This window comes from Nyctereutes procyonoides, unplaced genomic scaffold (assembly GCF_905146905.1).
Source record: "Nyctereutes procyonoides isolate TBG_1078 unplaced genomic scaffold, NYPRO_anot_genome, whole genome shotgun sequence".
Lineage (NCBI taxonomy): Eukaryota > Metazoa > Chordata > Mammalia > Carnivora > Canidae > Nyctereutes > Nyctereutes procyonoides.
The window spans coordinates 36,158,266-36,181,442 of record NW_026575044.1 but is presented as its reverse complement, the minus strand read 5'-3'; the positions used below and the strand labels follow the sequence as shown (position 1 = coordinate 36,181,442).

Below are 23,177 nucleotides of genomic sequence, written 5' to 3'. Positions count from 1 at the left end.
TGCACTTAGCCAGCACTTAGCAAGGGTCGCAATCTGAGTCTAACTCAAGGGCTCTTCCTCATCTCTGGTCCAACACTGGCTAATTAAAAGCTGAGGTGGGTCCCCAATTACGAAGCTGCAATAAATACTCCTATAAAACCCTCACAGGGTAGTAGCTGTATCAGCACGAGCATTAGTTTAAAAACACAAACTATACCCCCATCAAAGTTTATGTGTCTGCATTTAGTCTAATTAATTTCATGGTCTTGATGTTTCAATAGAAAGCTTTTCAGAAGGCATCTGAGTGAATTATTCACGAGCTAAACATGATCTTAAATTTAAAATATAAAATAACATGGTGCTGCTGTAATAACCTAAGTATACTGTAAACTGAGGGAAAATCTGAAAACATCGGACCCTTTCCACCCTCAAAACTAAAGATCTGAATCCCTCCTGCCATAGTTGACTAGAGCTTAAAATATAATAATTTGCCAAATTCCAAAACAGTGGGTGTTTTAATCCCTTACCACTTTTAAACTGAATCAGTTAAAAAAAAAAAATCAATGTCTGGAGACAGCTCTATGAATGTAGCCACACCTAAAAAACAAGTCAACGCTTTCCCCCCCACCCCCACCCCCCCAAAAAGAATTCATGAGCCACAACAGCTGGAACTGTTTTACACTAGAAGGCTGAGTTCTGTGAGAATGTTCTCCTTGTCTTTGTCTGTAAAACTGAAAGAAGGTGGACTCAAAGGTAGCGTTCAGTCCCAGGAGGGACCTGGGTAAACATGAGCCCAAGCCCCCAGCTCCCTCCTGATAAGGTCAGGTGACATGGTGTCAAAAGGCAGCCACGGAAAGATCTAGAAATGTGCACACACAACGAGGATATTTTTCTTTCTCCTTACCAGAGATAATAAAGAGCAGAAATGGACTTCACACTTTCTCATTCACTAAGAAATTTAAGAATGGAACCCCTTTACTCTCCCTAGTGATGAGTGAATACATACGTCTGCATGTAGGATGTACACTGACATGCATGTATGTGTGTATTATGTTGATGTGCATGCATTCTAGGTCCACTGCTGTAACTACTTTTCATCCTAAATTAATGCACAGCTCATTTTAGAACCTGTGTATCTATGCTCAATTGCCAAAGCACCCTGACTCTCTTGATAAAACTCACCAGCATCAAAATAACAAGAGGTCACCCATCAAAAAAAAAAAAATCCGTGAAATGCTTCCACCAGAAGATGTCCAGAAATACCTGAGCGTTTCCAAAATGTGAGTCGAGAAGAGAGAGGTTGTTGAAGGCTGGTGGAAAATAAAAAGGAGAGAGAGCGAGTCACTGGAATAAAGAAAAGTCTCCAATAGAGTAGTGAGAGTTGGAAGGGAAAGTAACAACACCACAAGTTATGAAAAGGGAAGAGTACAAAGCATGACAGGCAGATGTAATAAAAGAAAAGCATCATAAAAAAAAGAGAAGAAGATGAAGAAATATTTCCAAGTGAGAGAGACAGGTACAGTGGGAGTATAAAAAAAAGAAACAGCTCAGGACAGGAGGAAACAAGACAAAACTGATGATGTACCTAAAAATGGAAATAACTTTTTGCATGTAAACAAAAGAGGTTTCTAGTGAAGAATAATAACCCAGACACACACACTCATGTGTGCGCGCGCTCGCTCTCTCTCTCTCTCTCTCTCTCTCTCACACACACACACACACACACACACAGGCATCAGGCATCTGACTATTTCAAAAGCCACATCTAAAATTTCATTAAAAAGAGCCCAGCTGCTTCCTTACCCTGACTTTGTCTTTAAGGACTTAGCTAAGCTGAAGGAGTGGCCAGAAAAAGAAAAAAAAAAAAAAAAACACTTCAACCCATCTCTCTCAAATTCTTTTATTTCAGCAATGCATTAAGCAATCTCCCTGCAGAGTTATTCTCTTCTTCCTGGTGTGGATAAAGCTCCCCCTGGGGAGCTCTGTAATTTCCAGCTTCTCCGAATTCAGGTATTAGTAAAGACCGCTTGGGGACACGCAACAATATAACTCTACATTTTCAGGCATTCGGAGAGAACCCCCTAAGGGTCCCAAGTTCAAATTTCTGAAATGTAGGCATTGTAAAAGGAACCTCGGGGGACTCCAGCAATAGAAATCTGCTGAATTCAAAGCATTTCCTAAGCCCTGGCAGGAGCCTTTGCTCCCACTGGAGGCTTTTTATAAAACATGTGTTGCTGACATGTTGACAGATTGCTCAGTGAAGTGTTAGGTGCATACACAGGCTGGCCATTTAGAGGGACATCAGTTTACCCTTCATCTCTACCTGAAGCACCATGTTTTATACATTACCCGAGGACAGGCTGAAAACAGACACTTTCCAACAAAGTACAGTATCACTTGGCAAAAGACAACCACCCCTCACACATACCTCTATCTGCCACCTACAAGACTACAGGTAGATTTTGTAGTGGCACTTCACACACATGCACACACACACACACTCCTACACTCACACACGCATGCTCACACATGGCTGTGCAGAATCTCCCCAAATCACAAAAAGGTCAGAAAATAAATTAAGTGTACAGTGCAAGGCCCAGGCTTGAAATTGCCTCCATGTATCAGGCCTGCCACCCTTTTGCTACACAGGCCAGAGCTCTGAGGGTATAATGAGCAAAGGAATGTTCTAATGACAGCTGACTGTTGGGAGGTAATCTGATCAAAGGCCGATATTAAATCCAACTTCTGCTCATATCAGGGTATTAGTGATGTACGACTTAATAACCCAGCAGCTCCAAAAGTGCTGCCGTGGCAACAGGATGGAAATTGGGATAATAATGTATTCATGGTGCTGGCGACCTGGGGCTGCAGTGCGCGCTCTCAGGGGAGGGCACTTCACCCTGAGCCAGACGTGTCTGGGCAAAATCACTTCACAAAGGACAGGAGTGGAATACTGAAGAGCTCTGGCACTGATGAGAGCGTCGATAAGGGGAAGAGTGGAATGAAGTGAAGGCAGGGAAGGAAAAACATTTTCAGCAGAAGAGCTTGAGTGGTGCTTCTCTGAAAAACTGATGGAGCTCAAGAAGCTCTCCCCGACAAGTACAACCAAAATGGATAATTATTAAATGAACATAAAACTCCATTCTCCACAAACTGTGGAAGGGGGAAACAGCACCAGCTTGCGTAAAATGACAAGGTCTGCACGGCAGCCTTCCCGGCTCCTGGCCCTACCTACCCGCGGCACACGGAGGAGGGCCACTGTCTCTTACCAACAAAACATCCATTCTTCTCAATCTCAACAGATTTCCAATCGGGGCTACCACCATTGTATTCCTAGAGAGAAGGAATTTTTTGGGGGGGGGGGACAAAATAAAGGTCATTCATGAATCAGTCACATCTTATGGACTGCATATCTCTGATATTCAAAATAAGCTGTAGTTCTCCTGTTCTTAAAACAGAATCTGAGTGATGGCTAAATGTCCTAAAGGGAAAGGAAACAGGGATTTGGAGACCCCAAAAGGGGACTCAGGAGTGTCATGAAGCAGAAGGGGGGGCGCTCTGGACGAGGCAGCGTGGGCCCCAGCATCTCAGCGGTTAAACCTGTGCCCACCTCCTCGGGTCCTACACGAGCCCCTCTTGGATTCCCAGGACTGAGGAAATGAAAGCACATACAAGGGTGATTTCTATTCCAAATATCTTTTGCAAATTACATCATATGGGACTTACATTTGCTGAAGACATCTTTAGAATATCAGTGAGTATTCCAAAAGAAAATTGATGGACCAGGCATGTACTTTGGGGAGAGGAGTAGAAAATGGCCCATTTTTCTTATCTAGCTTAAAATACCTTCTTTGCTATAAGGGAAGGGCTTTTGCTCTGTAACTAATACAGAATCTCCTCCAAGAACAAAGAGACCAAACATACCAGGCAAACTTGGTAAAAAATGTGGCCTCGAGAAACACTCCTGGGGGCGCCTGGTCGGCTTCCCTTCTGAGAAAACTGACTCTCCATAATCATCCTGACATGCAACTGAAAACAGAGCAGCGAATCCTAATTTCTTATTCTTGCAGCGCCTAATGCCAACAACGTACACATTGTACTCTTAAGCGCTCTTCCTGCCTTTCCTAGTATTACAGATAATTTGCTAGTTTCAGAGTGTACTTATTACAGGACTGTCAGAGGAGTTTTTGTTTCAACAACACGTTAACTTTACTGCACTTATAAAAAACATTATGTGTCCCCTGTGATTCTGTGTGTTTAAGAGCAGCGAAATGTTATTGATCCCAGTGTGACAAATCAAGAGTTAGGTAATGTCTACAAAACTCAATTTTCTGCAAGACATAAAAACCCTTTTTATGAAACCCCTCCTTAAGAAATTCAGGAGAAATCAGGAAAAAAAAAAAAAAGAGTGTAAAGGTCAGCAACTACTTCTTATTAATGTAATCTAACTCTATACTAATGACAGGCATATGACCACTGAGGCCAATTTAAACTAATATTTACTTTCACTACTGTAAAAAATATCTGCAGGAAATTTTAAAAATTACTTTGGTACAGCTAGTAATTTTGCTCAGAAAGAGCGTTAAACTGAAGCCAGTCTTCCTCTAAGTGCTATGTGACTTCAGATTCACACATAGGCATCCAACTTCTTTTCTAAGCATTAAGATTCCACCTGCTTGGAGCTCTCTATAATGGACTTTCACAGAAACTCATTTGCTTTAGAAATGTCACTGTGCTGAAAACATCTCATTTTGATTCACATTAAATCTCTTAATTCCCATGATTTCTTCCTTTCACAAAAGAAAGAATACTGAAAATGTCTCTCAATAAGAAGACCTGTAAACCTGGCAGAAAATGAGGAAAGAAGAAACAGAAGAAGGAGAAACCTCTACTGTGTAACATTAATAATCTGGTTGTGATTTGTACAAAATCCATTTGCATGCACAGAAATTTCATAACTCTGCATACATATTTGGATTTTTCCCCCAACTGTTCAGGGACAGTAAGCACTGATACTGCATTTAATTAACAAGCAAATGTGATACCCTTCGATGTGAACAATACTGAGCCAATTGCTTAAGTTCTTACAAAGATAAATGTATTACAAGCACCACTGTACTACCACAGAATATCAGAGCAGTCATTTTCCATCATTTCCCCAGCAAACTTTGGTCCCTCACAGTGCTAGCCTTCTGTCCACCCCCACCCTCAACTCTTTCCTTTTGGGTTTTAGCTGCCATAGTGAAATTTGTTTTCCAGATCCGTTGGTAGCTCACTCTTCGCCCTTCCTCTCTGCTCTCCCTCTCTCCTTTTCCTCTACTGCATTCATCATTATTCAGCTGCATTATAACACTTAAAAAAAAAAAAAAACAGCTTTGAAAAAAAAAAAAAGAAATCATTTGATTTTCATTGCCCTGGAGAGAATTAAATACCCCCAAGGAAAAATTCTGGTACATTCTCTGCACACATTTACATGCAGCCAGTGAAGTAAACATTTCCATAATTGCTCACTTCAGAACACGTTACCCAGTTCCTAGGTACAATAACTGTCAGGAGTCAATGAGGAATAAAGAATTTTCCTGAATCCTTGCACATAACCTGACTAGCATTAATAACTCCACAGTTGTACATAAGTTAAGAAATGGATTACTGCCAGACATCAGCCTTGCTCTGAACACTTTGGTCATGTGCTCTTCACACTGCCATTAACAAAATAAATAACTATCTTTTTAAAAAATGTACAGCTATTGATAATAAAAAGCATTCTTTACCTTCTTTCTACTTAGAATAAAAGGCAATAGCCAAAACTATAGCTTTTTTTTAACCTTGGAGTTATAGCAACAACATATGGCTTCCATTTACTTCCAATTTTACTCGTACTGTGAGCTTCTTTGGTGAAGTTGTCTTCTATTGCTAAATGACAAAATGAATGATGAAATTCAGTTGCTATGCTAGAAAAACAAAAAACAAACCATGGTGGTTAATCCCTAAGGAAAACTGGACTTCGGTTATGAATCATCCTTACCAGCAATCTTGTAAATCTTAAATAAAAGTCTTTATGTCCTAAAAAGTATTGTGAATAAACATTATTTTCTTTTAAACCCCTGGCAGAAAGGATTCTCCTCCCTCTCCAATCCCTTCACATTCAAGGTTAGAGAGCATGCCACCAGCCCTCAGTGATTATTTGAACAGAACTTGCCTTGTGCCAGAGACATCAATGAATAAGGCAAGCACGAAGTCTGCTCTGTTTTTATTGCATGCTTGCAGGGCTCCTCATATTGCTGAAACTACAATGAGGAGCTCGGGAAGCACATAATAAAACCAACCCATTGGCTGTTATGGTATTAGTAATTTTTCTACAAAATGAAAATGTATATACTTGGTTACCAGATAAATCCTTACGAGCTTCCCCCATCTTTCCCTGGTCAGCACACTCCCCAGTTACCCCAAAACTCTCTTGTGTGTCCAAGATTTGCTTAGTCCTTTTGATGACTTCAAAAAGGATAGTCATTGTCTAATTAAGCTGTGACAAGGTCTGGCTAAGTACACCATAAATTCCAACTTGGGGGGAAATTATTTTTTAATTTTAAAAATGTGGCTAGCTAGACAATCAACTTGTACAGACAATAAAAGTGTAGCTCTGTGTGTTATAAACTATTTATGACATGTTCAAGGAAGTTTTTCACCGAGGCAGAAAATATCCTTTTAATAAGCCCTTTTTACTACAAGACGCTATTATTGGTCTCTTCTTTATTGTTGTTTTCATATTTTCGGCATAAATATAGTGCACAAAAAGACAAAGGCAATGCTGCACACAACTGAAATGTTATACAATTTGCTAAAATGATGAATAAAATTAAAACTGCCTGTCAAAGCAAAATGAAAAGCAATTTTGTTTGCAATTTTCATAGCAGCTATGGAAAAGCAGCCAAATTCATGAACTGCATGCAGTCTGCAGTTTATAAGCATCCACAATAACCGAAGAAGGTGCTTTGATTAGTAATAATATCAAGATGAATTGCAGCTTAAAATTCAGAATATTCTGGCCTAGCTGCTGGCCTTCTGAAAGGAAGATTCTATTCTTTGCTCCCTAAAATTGCCTTAAGAGTTAATATCAGACTATCCAGATGATTATGAGCACCTTAGAAAGCTGGTGTTTGATTCCAAATTTAAATTTCATCAATCATTCCAAGCACTCACACCTGTGAAATACGCATTCTGTGCTCTTATTCCTGGGACCCTCGCTGGGAGCCCAGAGTACAGGCTGCAAATGAGTAGACAGAGAGGTGCAAATTCTACTGTTTGCTCCCAAATTTTAACTAGAACAATTTCTACCGAGTTCAGTGTCTGATGCATAGCAGGCTGTCTTCTTGAATGAAAGGATCAAACAATGAATGAATATATCAATGAATTAATTTCCATCATGGCACTCCATTTTGTTTATGATGTTCAACACTTGATTTAGATGAAACATAAAGCTTTGTGGTGTGCCTGAGGAAAGGCCAGTCAGGGAACTACTGTGACCAAAGGGACAACATTAGTCACATTACTACAACTATTAATAACCTTGCCAAATGTTGGTGCTCCACTGTAGAATTCTATTCAAGACATAATTGAACGGTAAGAAATCTAGTTCTTTCTTTCACATCTAGCCATAAGTAAAGCCTCGGTGAAATTCTTCTCATTGCAAGTTGTCCATTGCTGATATCAATTTCTGTATTTTACCCTCTAAGTGAAAACATACAAAAGTACAATCATTTCATTAAAGTAAGCATTTCCACCATATTCGTTTGGAAAAGATATCAATTAAATGCAGCAAAATGAGTAAATGTTCCATATCAGCATTTTGGCTTATGAAAGCTTTCCCACATTCCCATATGGAACGTTATTTAGCCATATTCCCTGGCGTGGTCATTCACAAGCAAAAATAGTGGGATTAAACACAGCGATACAAGGGTAAATTATGAATTTGAGTTTCAGACATAGGATTACAGACAGTAATTTAGAGTTAATTCAGAGAAAGCTGAATTTCCTGCTTAGCTGTTAGCTGAAGCACCAAGAGGCTCATCTTCCACCAGGAGAAATATAGGTCAGTGTTCTTTGGGTTTTGCCTTCAAACACCCCAAGATCCCTGAATCTACACAACTCTCGCAGACAATTTCACTCTTCCCACAAAACTCCGCACCTGCTATATTAGCTACAGCACATAACTACAAGTGGTACTTCCATTCTTTTACTGAGAAAACTGGAGAAAATAGAATTTTTGAGTTTCCAGAATATAATAAACAGCACCATCTCTAGATGCAACTGCACTTGAAAAGTTGTTGAGATTGAAGACATTTTTATTCTAGTGATTTGGAAGTTCCAATCACTACATCAAGAAAAACAAAAATCACTTTCACCTTTTTTTGGTACAAAAATTATTTTAGTACCTGTCACTATCTGGCACATAATACACACTCATTTAATACACATAGAAAGGAAGAACAGAAAGAAAGGAGAGAAAAACAGAAGAACTGTAGAAGAAAAAGCAGTGTCGTATAAGGCCATTTTCTTAAACTGCCACATATTAACTTCCTTGGAAAAAAAAAGAAAAGTCTTTGGCTTGGTCAGATGATTTATGCAAGTCACGTATCAGTGTCCCATTTTTTGTTGCATCCTATAAAACTGTGATACTTCCTCAGATGTCAGACACTATAATCTGGCGCATCTCATATATTTACTGTGAAAATATTTCCAATTTCACTTCATAGCTTTTTGAGATCCAGGCCTCTTGGTGAATCAAATATAAATGCCATGAATCTGCACAATTCATGGCACTTATATTTGAGACAATGTGCCTTAATGTTGGGGCACAATAATGGAGCATGCATACACACACATACACACACACACACACAAAGACCATTCCAAAAAACTCTCCCTGACTTTGGCATTTTAAAAAGCTCCTCGCAGCTTCCTTATAACAACATGCCTGATCGGATCTCCTCCTGTGTCCCTTACATGATTGCCTTATGCACAGGTACAGAGATGTGGGTATTAAAGATTTCAAATAACATACTACTGTTAAGAAATAGGGCATATATAGTTGATGGGTACAGATATGAGGAAGGCAGAGTGTTATTAATGTCTGGAAAACAACACTGAAAAATATGAAAATATGGCTTCTATTCTTGTTTCTGCCACAAAATCTTGAAGAAGCTACAACTTTACTGGGGTCCAGTTTACTCAAATGTGAAAGCAGGAGGAAGGGAGATTATGTACAAAAGCAGTGACTTTCAAACAATTTTTGTTTATTTGTTCTTCACACAAGAGTTTAAGTGGAAGGTCCAAGGTAAATAAAACCGACAAAACCATCCAATATGAATCCAAGGTGGGATGCTTAGGGTCCAGCCTCCGAGCCCCAGCTCCTTCCTTCCAAAACTACTGGAATTCCCAGAGTTCCCAAAGCATGGTTTGAATCTGCTATGTTAAATCATCTCTAAGGTCACTTCCTAAGTCTTGTGCCCAATGGCTTCCCTTTGTGTGTTTTGCCTTTATTTCTAAGTCAGTACTTTAGTTTCCACAATTTAAGGTAAATACATCAGGTGGAAGGGGAGGATGGTAGACAATAACACAATGGAAAAGCTCTGGCTGAACTGCTGCTTAGTGATCATTTTAATCAATAATTAAAGAAAAAAAATCATACATCCAATTCCAGTCCTCTCCACAAGCCATCTTCCAACACATAGAGATTATTGCCAAATACTACTGTAACTTCTACCCAGATGAGGGCTCCAAAAACGGTTGTTGCTGCACGAACAGATTTTCTTGCACGTACACACACGCACACACATACACAGACACTCCTTAATTTCTTAGAGGTCTCTAAGCAGACATTACCAAGAAATTTACACTAGAGAATCAATCAATCATTGCTCCAGGAGTACAATATTTAAAACTAGCTTTTCTGGATTCTACCTCAAGGTGATCTCACTATTGCAGCTCTTTAGAGATTTAACAACAAAATTATTATTTCCAAACTTTAATTGAGCTTCTTAGGATAGGTATTTATGATACTCTTCACAACACTAGGAGATTTTATGCTCTACAGTGGAATATTTGGCGTTTTATTAGTACTCATTTTTATATTTCAGGTATTTAAATAGTATCGTCTGGCTTTATTTAGAAAATAAATCAATTTGGAAATCTGCTTTTAGCAAATGGGGCCTCCCCAATTTCTTGCATACAATAGGACTTTTAAAAGCCATCTCTCTAAAGCCCCTACCAGAGGATATTTCACAACTGTCACACAACTTAAAGATCCATTTTAAAGATACTTTAAAAAAAAAAAAGTAGTGCCTTATGATTAGCAAATTAAAGATGATTTTTTCTTGTTTGCTTGCAAATAATTTCTTTAATCCAGAGCGTGAGAAGTGAACTCTAGTTAATGAATATTATCCTTAGTAAGAACTAATCTAGAATCTTAAAAGGTTCGTTTTTATCATTGGTATTTTGAAGTTGCAACTTTGATCCATATCGACATAAAAAAGAAATGATTTTATTAACATTCTCTTTCATTACTGGATAATACTCTGCAATGCTGTTACTGCTGGGGTACTATTAAGGGTTGCCCTTAAAGAGGAATTCACAGATGATTTTAAAATAATAAGACTGATGAAAATGTCTTGGTTTCTTTAGATGAGTATTCTCATTTTCTCCTTGCTGTTAATTTTCTGTTGATCCTCTGGTCAGCCTGCTTCTAGGTATAAGTCAAGAGACAGCTTCAATCAATAAAGATGCATAAAGCATGAGAAAATAATTATGCTACAAATTAATTATGAAATTTGATTGTAAAAGCCTGGGACTTCTTTTTCTATGACTTTTCATTTATTATTTTTTCATTATTAGACTAGAGCAAACATTCTTTTTATCATGTGCAAATTAAACTTGTGAACAACAAAAATGGACTTACGTGGTGGCAAATCTATCTGTACTTCCTGCGTAACTGCCTTATATTGTGAGATGCAGATTTGGACATAAATCTTTCTATACTGCTACCTCTGACATCCTTTCCTTTTTCGCATAAAGCACAGAAAAACAAATGGGCACCCCAATTAGTAATTTTGAATAGCACTCATGAAACTATTACCAAGACAAGAATTAGATGACAGCAAGCACCTAAAAAGTCCCCTGAGACCCTCATCCTCATCATCCATTCTCCTTACCCTAAAGGCAACTACTAAACTGACTTTTGTGACAGTGATGTCCATTCTTTCTTTATTGTTATTGCACTTTTTTGTATATAACCCTAAACCATATACTCTATTTTGCCTAGTTTTGGGCTGCATGTTGAATGGATTATACTGATTATATTCTTTTTTGTCTTGCCTCTTGGGCACTCTAAGTTTGCAGGTTTTTTGTTTTTTTTTTTTAAAGATTTGTTTATTCATGAGAGAGACAGACTGAGAGCAAGAGGCAAAGACACAGGCAGAGGGAGAAGCAGGCTCCTCACGGGGAGCCCGATGCGGGACTCGATTCTGGACCCTGGGATCACGACCAGAGCCGAAGGCAGGAGCCTAACCGCTGAGCCACCCAGGCATCCCAGGTTTGCAGGGTTTATTCATCTTGATGAGTGTAGCCACACTTCATTCATCTTTCTTGCTGATATATTCCATTATTTGAATATCCACATTTTATCTCTTCTATTGGTCAGGCCATTTGGTTTGTTTCCAGTTTTGACTATTATAGAAATGCCACTCTGATTATTTTTGTCCATGTCTCCCATGCACATGAGTTTCTCTGAGGTATGAAGAAGTATGGGATCGCAGAGTTGCAAATTTGACATATCTTTGAATTTACTGGACAATGTCAAAATCGTCTTCCCAAAGTTGTTCTACCAAATTACACTCCAACCAGCAGGGGCTGATATTCCCCATTACTTCAGATCCTTGTCAATACTTAGAACTGTTACACTTTTGCCCATTTGGTGTGTATACAGCCCAAGAAATCACACTTCTGTCATATTCTAATTACCTTGGCTTAAAGCACCACAAAGGCAACATGAAAACAGCTGAAGGTATGCCCTTCTAAATCTCTTCTTTGTCTCTTCACAGCCTTAACTCAAATTGAGAACTTCTGATTAGAAAATTATATTCTTTATTTTATTCCCTTTTATCCCCTATACCTTTACCAAACAGACTGTGTAATACCGGTAATATTCTCCCATTTATTTCATAGGACCACTAGGTATAAAAAGTATAATTCCTCAAAAAGAAATTGCTGCTAACTGCCACTAGTCTCCTCTCCTCTGTAAATACTATTTTATTCAGTAATACTATAAATTACATGTGAATCCTTCTATTTGGAGACACTTTTCCACATTTTGAGCATCAATTTCACGTATGTAAATCACATATATACCATTTGCCCAGGCCTGCTATAAATTTGAGATCTGAGATTATTTATTTCTCAAAAAAAATATTCATACTTCATTCTACATAGAACTCCATTGCTGAGGGTCTTGAGATTTAAACCTCAGGAAGTTAGTGGGGTGCATATGGAACAGGAAAGAGGATCAGAGAATTTTCCTTGGACAAACACTCTTCCTCAGAAGAGTGTTTTGACCTTCTCAGATCACACTGCGGGATGTTTACACTGAAGTACACGTCTAACTTCCTCTCCATCTCTGCAAATACCTTCTTTTCCTCAAGGTCAAGTTCAAGTCTCCCTTGCCATGAATTAGGCCTTCTCGGAACATGGCAAACCCCAGTAATCTCTCATGACTTGACTGTACACTTTGATGCTTAATTATATTCTCTCGGATGTATCTCTTTTTACTTTATTGTGCTTAATCATAACCATAATCATTAAACCATAAGTTCCCAGGAAGCAGAAACCTTTCCCTTGTTGTTCAAGGCTCTTGTCAGTACAAGAAATCATGCCGGGCACATAGCTGACGCTCACTAATTAAGTATTAAATGAATGAAAAAAGAATGTCTTACATTTTTTCTGTCCTTCTTTTATGTGTATGTATGGTTACCTCAGAGATTATATAGGATAATAAGTAGCAACCATTTCTTTATATTTCTTCGTTTCCTCCATATTATCAAAAATTATGGATATAAAAAGAATTAAAATGGACCACAAAATAAGACCCACCTTCTTTAAGACAGGTACATTTTCAAAACATCTATAACATGAAATTGAAGTCAAGAAACTAATGAAGATTCTATTTTTTTTTATTTTTTTATTTTTTATTTTTATTTATTTATGATAGTTACAGAGAGAGAGAGAGAGATGCAGAGACATAGGCAGAGGGAGAAGCAGGCTCCATGCACCGGGAGCCTGATGTGGAATTCGATCCCGGGTCTCCAGGATAGCGCCCCAGGCCAAAGGCAGGCGCCAAACCGCTGCGCCACCCAGGGATCCCTAATGAAGATTCTAAATAGAAGCAGCACAAATACCTGTCATTTATACTTGGTAATCCATTTTTGCCAACAGGCACCAGTAAGTATGTGCTAGTCAGGTCTATGACAGCTTGCACAAAATCAATACACAATATTTGAGATATACCAAATCCATGCAAAATTCTTACCAAATCCTCTGTGATCTGTTTATTTAAGTCTTATCAAGATATTTTTAAAAATCATTGTTGGATTGCTTTGAAAATGTCTGACTAGGAAGTACAAGACGTGAATATACATATTACTGAACACAGTGTGACTTTAAAAGATAACAATCCTGCAATATCATGGAGGTTCTGCATATGTGGACTACCCACTCTGCTACACTGTCATAGGGCAGACACAGACCACAGGTCCTTGAGGAAAAGTGTCAACAGTGAGAAATCAACAGTTTCTCCACCAGTTCTGAGATAAAAGGGCTGTTTTTAAAACATTCATATATTTATTCTTTTTTTCTGCAAGAAGGAAGATTTAGATGAGTTTCAGACATTTTTTTCTTATTATAACAATCTCCATAAATCCTTAGGAGAAATCCTAGAGCAGAAGTCTTTTTTATTCTTAGATTTTTTTGATTGAGCCATTCATTCATTCACATTTCCTGAGGATCACATGCACCTAGGCTAGGTGCATCATTTACTCCCACTATTCACTCACTCGAGATGAAGAGATGGCAATGTTTTATGATAGTCTTTTCATTATTTTGAAAAATTTCTTATCTTAATTACTGTTGAGTTATTATTGTCAGAAAATATGGATTAGTCCTGAGTTTCCTTTATTTTTTATTTTTTTTAAGATTTTATTCATTTATTCATGAGAGAGAGAGGCAGAGACACAGGCAGAGGGAGAAGCAGACACCCTGTGGGGAGCCCAATGTAGGACTTGATCCCAGGTCTCCAGGATCACGCCCTGGGCCGAAGGCAGCACTAAACCGCTGAGCCACCTGAGCTGCCCCTGAGTTTCCTTTAAAATCACAGAGGAGAAAATATGTATAATCACACACACACAAAAAGAAAATTTATAAAAGCAATATATATATTATATTTATATATTATATAATATATATGCAATTCTACCGGTCAGTTCTACTAAATCATGTCCTAGGCAAAAGCCTCCACGAATGAATGAACCTGGTGCCAATCACACCACCAGACTATCTTTCGGATACATGCTGCCTGGGTTTTGCCACACGGACTGGGTCGGAGTACATTTGAGATTAGACTTTAGGCCCTTCAGGGCACCTCTGTCTCCTGTTGCTGTTGTTTAAAGCAAATCTAAGGCTCAAATAAAGAGATGCAATTACTCGATACATCCTTTCTTCTTCCCTGTCACAAGAGAGAGTGAAGCAACTATACCTCTACAAGTCTCTATACCCCCAGGACTTTTGTTCCCCCAACATTTCACATTTTTTAAAATGGGACAGCTGGGTGATCACAGTGGCACATTATATGATTTTCCTTGATCCTATACCACCCTGGGGATTGCACTAGCCTGTTAAACTTCTAGGAATAAAAATCACCATGAAAGGCAAGATATTAGACTTAGTAGGTTTAAAAAAAAAAAAAAGCAGTGAAGAAAGGAATAAGGTCTTATCTTGCTGCCAAGATTGAAAGCAATTCATAGGTAGTAACTGTAACACATGCGTGGCTTCACTGAGTGAAATTAAATCATTCTAAAGTTTCACTCTAGATGCAGGATCACGTTGCTCTTCTAAAGAGTGAGCATGCCCCTAAACAATGCAGAGTTGGCTCCCTGCCAAGTGACCAGACCACAAATGTGGATACACCTTGGACAGCGGACATCCTGGGCGCAGCAGCCGCAAAGTTCTAGCTCCCACCACTTCCCACGTGGAAATCCAGCAAAGAAAAACAATCTAGCAGTCACATGACTCAGGGTTGTCATCCTCTGCATCTGTCCCCATGTGTAAACATCTTGATGCAGAAGGAAACTGACTCATCCCTATCAGGAAAAGTCCGTTTTCCTCTGCCTAGCATATAGCAGGACTTGGCTCATGTGAGGTTTGGGTAGGAAGCCATACAGAATCCTAAGTCGTAACTGTGCAAAACAAAAGCTAAACTGCCTCAAACGTGTTTGTGCTACCAAGGCCAACAAATGAGTAAAGAAAGTGAGTAAGCTAAAAGCACACAACAAAAAAGATGATCTCAAATATTGTCTACAACTAAGAGGATAAGTTAAGAAAACTAACTGAGGGATTCTGAATGCAGACAGAACCAGAAACTTTAGGATGATGGTAACTATGTAGTATTCTCGCTGAGAGACACATACTGAGATACCACTCAATTAGCGTGCTGCACTGCGTTCTGCTCCTGACAGGCTCTAAAATAGGATGGGGGAAAACACTACGGTCTTCATGAAGCAACTGCCCAATACTGGCCAGGGTGAGAAACCACTATATTTGACTAACACTTCCTTAATAAATAAAGATTCCTAACGACAGATGAGGGTAGGATTAGGACATTAATGACCCATGCTACAAGGGAACAAAAGGGCTACAGTAAATTCTGGCTTCCTATTTCTTACTTGGTAGCATAAGATCAATCACAATTGTGGGTCAAACTTGGAAAAAAAGAAATGATAATCAGAAGGACTTGGAATTCTGTGTTGGATTGTGTTTCCCAAGATGGCCACAGACAGTAACTTCCACCTCACATGCTCTTTTGCAGTGTGTGTGTGTGTGTGTGTGTGTGTGTGTGTGTGTGTGTGACCTTCCTATTTCATCATCGAAAAGTAGAGTTTATCTCTCTTCCACTTGAATCTGTACTGGACTTAGAACTTACTTTAACCAATAGAACACGACAGAAGTAACACTGGGTTATTTCTGAGCCTGGGCATCAAGGTATTGCAATTCAGGCCTTGGGGCACTCCTTGAAACACAGATCCAAGTTATAAGCAACCAAAGCAAGGACGTGGAGAGAGATCTATGAGAAGAACAACCAAGGCCCCCTGCTGACAGCCCCAGCTGAACTCTCCAGTGCAGCCAGCCCTAGCCATGGAAGACCAATTTGGACCTCAGCTCAACCTCATGAGAAAGCAGAATATCCAACTAGTCAATCCAAAGAATCTTGAAAAGTATTAAATTTTCACCATATTTAAGCCACTAACTTTCATACTGGTTCAGCAATAATTAACTAAAAAATTCTAGAATATTTTATTATATCAATATAATGATAAGCTGACTTACATACACACATATGGTATGGTGTACCATTTATTTCAAAATATTTCAAAATTTATTTTGAAAATAAATGTTTTGATCTAATAAAAAATAAGTGAGAATATTCTCATTTTGGTATGTCTATTAATTAAAAGTTTGGGATGTATTAGAAAGATCATAAAAATCTCCCCAAACCAAACTGAGATGAAAGAGCTACTGCAAACTTTGGAAGTTATAATAGAAATTATTAAAGTTCCGAGGCACATGGGCAACTCAGTTGGTTAAGCGTCTGATTCTTGGTTTCGGCTCAGGTCATGATCTCAGCATCCTGGGATAGAGCCCCACACTGGGCTCCATGCCGGGCACAGAGTCTGATTGTCCCTCACCCTTCTCCTCTGCCCCTCCCCCTATTCATGGTCGCTCTCTCTCTTTCTCAAATAAATAAACAAAAGCTTTAAAAAAGAGAGAAATATTAAAATTCCTCAAAAACATTTATAAATATTTAATTTCAGCAAAGATATAAAAAAGCATATGCTCTTTGTATTGAAATCTTCCTACTTTCCTCTTCTCTTTGAATCTTCAAATATTTTCCCTCTCTTAAAGATGTATACATATGAATAATTGGAAAGCATCAAACAACAGTGAGAAACATTTCTTCAGAGCATTGCAAGCACAAAGGTGAATGAGGGTTGCCTATGACACAACCTCCATTTTAATTCTCTAAAAATGTAGCAGCTATACTGTAAAGAATGTCTATAAACTTGTTTTTATTTTGAGACCACCCACAACTTTTCCAATTAGCAAACATGAGCCACTGGCAGCTGGAACTCACTTTTTCTTCCATCATATCTATACCCAGGTTTATGGAGTTTCTCAGATATACTCAAGGGGCACATTAGAGATTTATTAAAAACTGGAAAGGGGTCTCATTCAGGGTTAGAGAAATCTAAAAATATCCAAGAGGGCAGGAAGACTGACAAGGACTCAATCAGCACACATAATACCTGGTATGACAACTACAGAGAAACCAGAGGCAACTGAGAAGGAATATACTGCCCTTCTATACCTTCCACCCAAAACACACAGAATCATCTACAATTGAGGAGACTGGGCAAGGAGTTGATCATTTTTGCCTCACCAAGCAGCACCCTCTATGGAGAGGAGTCCTCCATAACACCAAGGACTGTATGGAGAGGGCCACAGAGCCCACTTTCATGCCAAAATGGTGATCTGATTCTGCACTTGCAACCTGTCCATCCGAAGGAAATCAGGCAGCCCTCAGGCTGGTAGTACAAGTCCCCAGTGGGTGGAAGTCCTTCTCAGAGATCAGCAGGCTCTTTTCTCCTCATGAGGTATCAGCTAAGGATGGGGGAAATTACTCAAAGGAGATGGGGTGGGGGCAGGGACGCAAGGAGGTTCATAGAGTCCATCTACTTACAGATCAATACCTGGTATAGCTTATGGCGTTAAGATTGCCCACCTGAAGAAGGCAAGGACACTATCACCCGGACAAGCAGTTATCTATCTGACCAGCAGTGCGCTTTGGATCATGGCTTATGGTGTGATTCATTATGCATTTCACTTTGATGAAATAATTCATGTGGCAAAACCAACGCTGGACTTGGGAGTCAGAAGTTCAGTGTTCCAAGTCTTAGCACAACTGGTAAATTGTTAGGTGATAGTGAGTCTGCATTTTCTTTTCTATATAAAGGGAGTTGGACCAAATGAACTCTAAAGGTCTTTTTAGCTCTAACTTTGCATAACTGTTCTTCAAGACCAAATGGAAAATTTCTGTCCTCTAGGGTCCCTCCATTGGTATAGATTTTCTAGTGCATTTTTTTATACCACCTATTCGCAGGTGCTGGGGAAGACTGTGGAGAGGAAAAATGGTGAGACAAGTGTGCATGGCAGCGTTTGAAAGCATGTGGGATACACACACTGAAGAAGAAGACATGTCTCACACCAGCTGTTTAACTATGGCAGACTGTCTAGGCAGTTCCATGTCTCAAACTAGCAATGGTAGGCTAGTCATGCCTATGTGATAGATCTCATCCAAAAACCAGGTGTGTGAAATGCTTTTCATTTAATTGACCTCCATGTCCCAAGATACACACTGAATGGAGCATATTTTATGAGGCTTTCATGAAAAATGTAGTTTCAGGGGTTAAACAGGAGGATGGTGTCGAGGTTGGTTAGGTACATAGAAGTTCCATGTGCTATACCATGACCTAGAAAACATTCCCCAGAGTTCTATATCCATAACATGCCTGACTTGGCTGTATTAAGCATTCTATTCTAATAAAGGTAGGTTTCCTTATTGTTCTGGCTAGGAGTACTGACATCAAAAACAAAGAATCAAGGTGGACAAAGCAGAGAGTCTTAGATTGCAGTTCTACCTTGGATTCAAAAAACAGTTTCTCCATTGGAAAATCAGATGGGCTATTTGCTAAATAAAGAATATAGGTTATCAACCAGAGAAAAAGGTTCTATCCATAGTGGGAGTTTAAAAGGCACTTATGTTTTAGCAAGTACTCTAAATTATATATGATATTGGAAAAGAGAAATATCACTAGTAATACAAAATAACACAAAATCCAAGTATTCAAATATGCTAATTGTGTGAGAAACTGTGCCAGTCACCTACCTCAAAATCCATTCTTCCATTCTATGGATATATGAGTGGAATTCCATATGGGATTTACTGAATGGCTATTTAAAAGGGGCCAATCCAGACAAGAAAGACCCTGTTAGCTCTTCCATCTTCCCTCTTTTACTAACCTCCAACTGGACATTATGGCATGAAGTCCAACAGCCAGCAGGGCCTCTTGACAATAGCAACCGTGTGCTATGAAGAAGAGCATCAAGAAAGAAAACCAGCTCTGGACTGCTTATCTCTAGAATTCTCACATATAAGCACGAAATAAACTTCTAATTTAGGCTGCTGTTATTTGGGGTTTTTCTGTTATATATAATTACATAGCTTTTGAATGTGTCCAAAGTCTCCTTTCAGTTTTAGACGTCTAAGCCACTTGATGTGAGTGGCTTTTTAGTTGGGACAGTGAAGGGAAACGATGTCTCCAGTGATCAATTGTTCAACACAAAGATATTTCGTTAACTAAAACAAGAGAAATGTTTAAGAGTAAACTCAATTTATTTTTGTCATGTCAATACAGAACTAGGCTGTTGAGGAACTCACTGAAGATTCTGATTTCTCAATCTTCCCATTTTATAATGGAGATAATATTGACCTACCTCACGAGCACAGGCAGAGGATTAACTAATTAGCGATTGTCAATCACCATGAAAATATAAATTTTAAGAAGCAATAAGACTTTTTCATTAATCTATTAATAGCTGTGCTAGTAATTTCTTCCTTCGCTGGAGAAAATTTACATTTGATAAGCACCAAAGGCTCATAGCATAATAAGAATAAAACTTAAGTGAAAATTAAGTCTGAAGACACTTCATGACATTTTAACAAAAGCATTAAGGCAGAAGATCCTCCTATCACATGTAGTCACCTGGAGACAGGCTCAATATATTTTTAATGAATTAAGAAACTTCATATGATAGTCCATGCCGGTGAGGCTGTTTCAGAGGAATATTCTAAAATGCTGTCATAACCCAACTCACTTCTGAGCAGCAGTTCATAGATTCTACTCTACTGGACTCTTTTCAAACTACTCATAAGATGACCTAATATGGAAACAGATATCTTTCCTAGTTAGTAACTAACCTCCTGGTTACTTGGTTTTGTGCACACCTGTAGCACTTTTAATATGCACTGCCCTCCCTTCTGCTTGAACTCTTAAATACTCCAAGAGTGTGCAATTTGATGTAACACAATGCTACTGGTCATGAAATTACTTTCTGGATGAGATATCAAAATTTTAACTCAGAGTCTTCATCCATGTACAATTCCCTCTCTGGGATGTTCATCTTGCCCTAGCATCCCAAACCTCCCTGCTTCCTATTCACTTCCTCATGATCTGTCTGGTCAGTTCCACAGGGCCTCTCCCAAGCTCCTGCGCACTTACCACTCCCTTCTTTAAACACAGAACTTAAAACTCATATTAGAAATTCTGACATTTAATGATGTACTGCTGCATCCAATATTACTTTTTCAGGTACAAGTGCTTTGTTCCCCAAATGCACAGTAAGATCTTTTGCAATCAGTTTCATGACTCACATTTCTTTGTACCCTCACGATATATCACAGATGATGTGAATATAGTAAAAACTCATTAACGTGTACATATTAAATATGTTGCTTTAAATAAATAAATAACTATAACTATACATATATGTTGCTTTGATAGGTTTGGTGCACTGCAAAAGTCAACTGCCTTAGGGTCATGTGTTGCACAAATGCATTTCTTTAGGTTCTGTTCCCCTAGAAAACAAAAGTATGAATCCCTCACATTTAAAGGAACTCATTTTGACCAGATGATTTTCCAAACCACTGATCACCTGAATCTCTATGACTGGTAGGCCAATTTCATGACATTTCCACATGCCTACTAAAGACAAGGTATGAAAATTTTTAATTATACTAAGCTAAAATTAACATTTTATAATTTCTGAGCTAATTCACAAAAAGCAGAGAGGATTTTAAAAAGAACATTCCAAAAGATGCATGGGAAAATTCTGTGCCACGAAATAAATAAGCTAGGAATAAAACATTTTCAATGCTATCCATGGTACAACTACCTTCTTGTACTTACACATACCAAAGTGCAGGCCAAAAACTATGTCAGGGCCTTAATTTTTAAGATTTTGTATAGAATAAACTGAGAATAAAATATTACATCGATACAGGGCCTCTCTTCTTCATTCCCAAAATATGATGTTCTCTATTCTGTACAAATCAAGCCTTAAGTTCTTAGCAGAATGGTGATAAGCATACTTAATTAAACTCATTCTTATTTCCTCCAATTGCCCCTTTCCCCCAACATTGATCACTCACTATTCCCTTTCGAATTTTAAAAGGGGGAGAACTGAACACTGAATGCCAAGTATTAACTCATACTAACTCTTTCAAAGCCTCTCAGGATTCTGGAAGACATTCCTAAATCTAGAACCTGACTCATGTGAGTTATTCTTAAAGGAATCATTACCACTTTTCATAATACTAATACTGATAATTATGTTTGTAGTGAGCACTCACTGTGTGCCAAGTACCTTACTGGAATGATACATCTATTATCTCATTTAATCGTTACAACCCTAGGAGGCAGGCAATATTATTACCTTTTGATTATTGCCTCTACTTTACAGATAAAGAAATTTTAGATTAAAATTTTAAGTAATATGCCTAAGGCCGCACAGTTAGCTCCTGGAGAAGTGAGATTTGCATTGTGGCTGGCCAGTTGCCAGAGCCCACCCCTCTATCCATTATACTGACATCTCTACTAGTCCCATTAACCACACGACTCTTTTTACTCATTTTAACATCTTGAAGTTTTGTTAATTCATCTTTCCTTTCAAAGATTGGTAAGAATTAATTACTACTGAATGATTACATTGATTTTTTTAGAGCTAATGGAATTTTTAATGAAAATAATGCTCAGGGAGATGATTGGGAACTGCAAGTCTAAAAATCAGTCCTAAAAGCAGCCTGTTAAGATTCACAAGATAGCCACAGATTCCCAAAAATGAATAGTAAAATTAAATCTGCCTGATAATTGTGCAAGGGGGCGGTGAGAAGGGGTGCTGGTGGGCATAACCAACAACTCTTAAGTGGTTAAGATTTCCTATCGAGATGAACCTTAGGATATATTTTTTAAAAGAAAACCCACTGCTCTAATCCTGTGAGAATAAAGCACCCTTCTTAGCATCCATCTGCTAGATTTCAATAAGGCATTAAACCTTACATGTCAAAATTCCTCATCTTGAAAGAAAAGAACACTAGTCAGCCATAAAGCTTTTCTGTGTCTTGCTTTTTCAGGGTGTACCTTCTGCTTGTCGTAGCAACCACCAGCTACAATGAGCCTTCTAGACAGAAGCTAAATTTTCAATAGTAAACCAACTTAAGGAGAGGAGATTCTTCATTATTAAAATGGGGTGGGGGGAAGCTGGATCAGAAGCAGTGTTACAAAAATGGGGGTAAGTTGGGGAAGAAACTTAGATATTTGACAAAGGAAAACTAAATCACAAGTCAAGGAAACAGGAAGTATGCTACATGGCCTGAGGTCTACCTTTGGTTTCTGGTCTACATATACACACAACTGCTATTTTAAACAATTTAGCCAAGAAAGTATCTCAAATTTAACATGAGCAAAAGTGAACTCACCTAATCTGTTTCTTTCTCGTTCCTGATGTCAGGTGATGGTCACCCAATACACCTGAGGAATTCAGACATGGGGCTTATTCTAGATCTCTTTCTTGCTCTTATGCCCCACAATGAATCAATCACTACATCTGGATGATTTTTTACCTCCTCAATATTTATTGAATTTGACCCTTCTGTGCACTCTTCTGACCACTGCACTGATTTTGGCCCCATCTTCTTTTAATAGTGCCATCACAGGAGCTGCCAATTCTCCTCTAATCCACTCTCCACATGCCATCCAACCTGAACA

General features: G+C 38.6%; 1 protein-coding gene across 5 annotated transcripts in view; it reads right to left on the bottom strand.

Moving 5' to 3' along the window:
• Positions 1-23,177, bottom strand: part of ZNF521 (zinc finger protein 521) — a 275,173-nt gene that overhangs the window by 208,766 nt on the left and 43,230 nt on the right. The window lies entirely within an intron of this gene.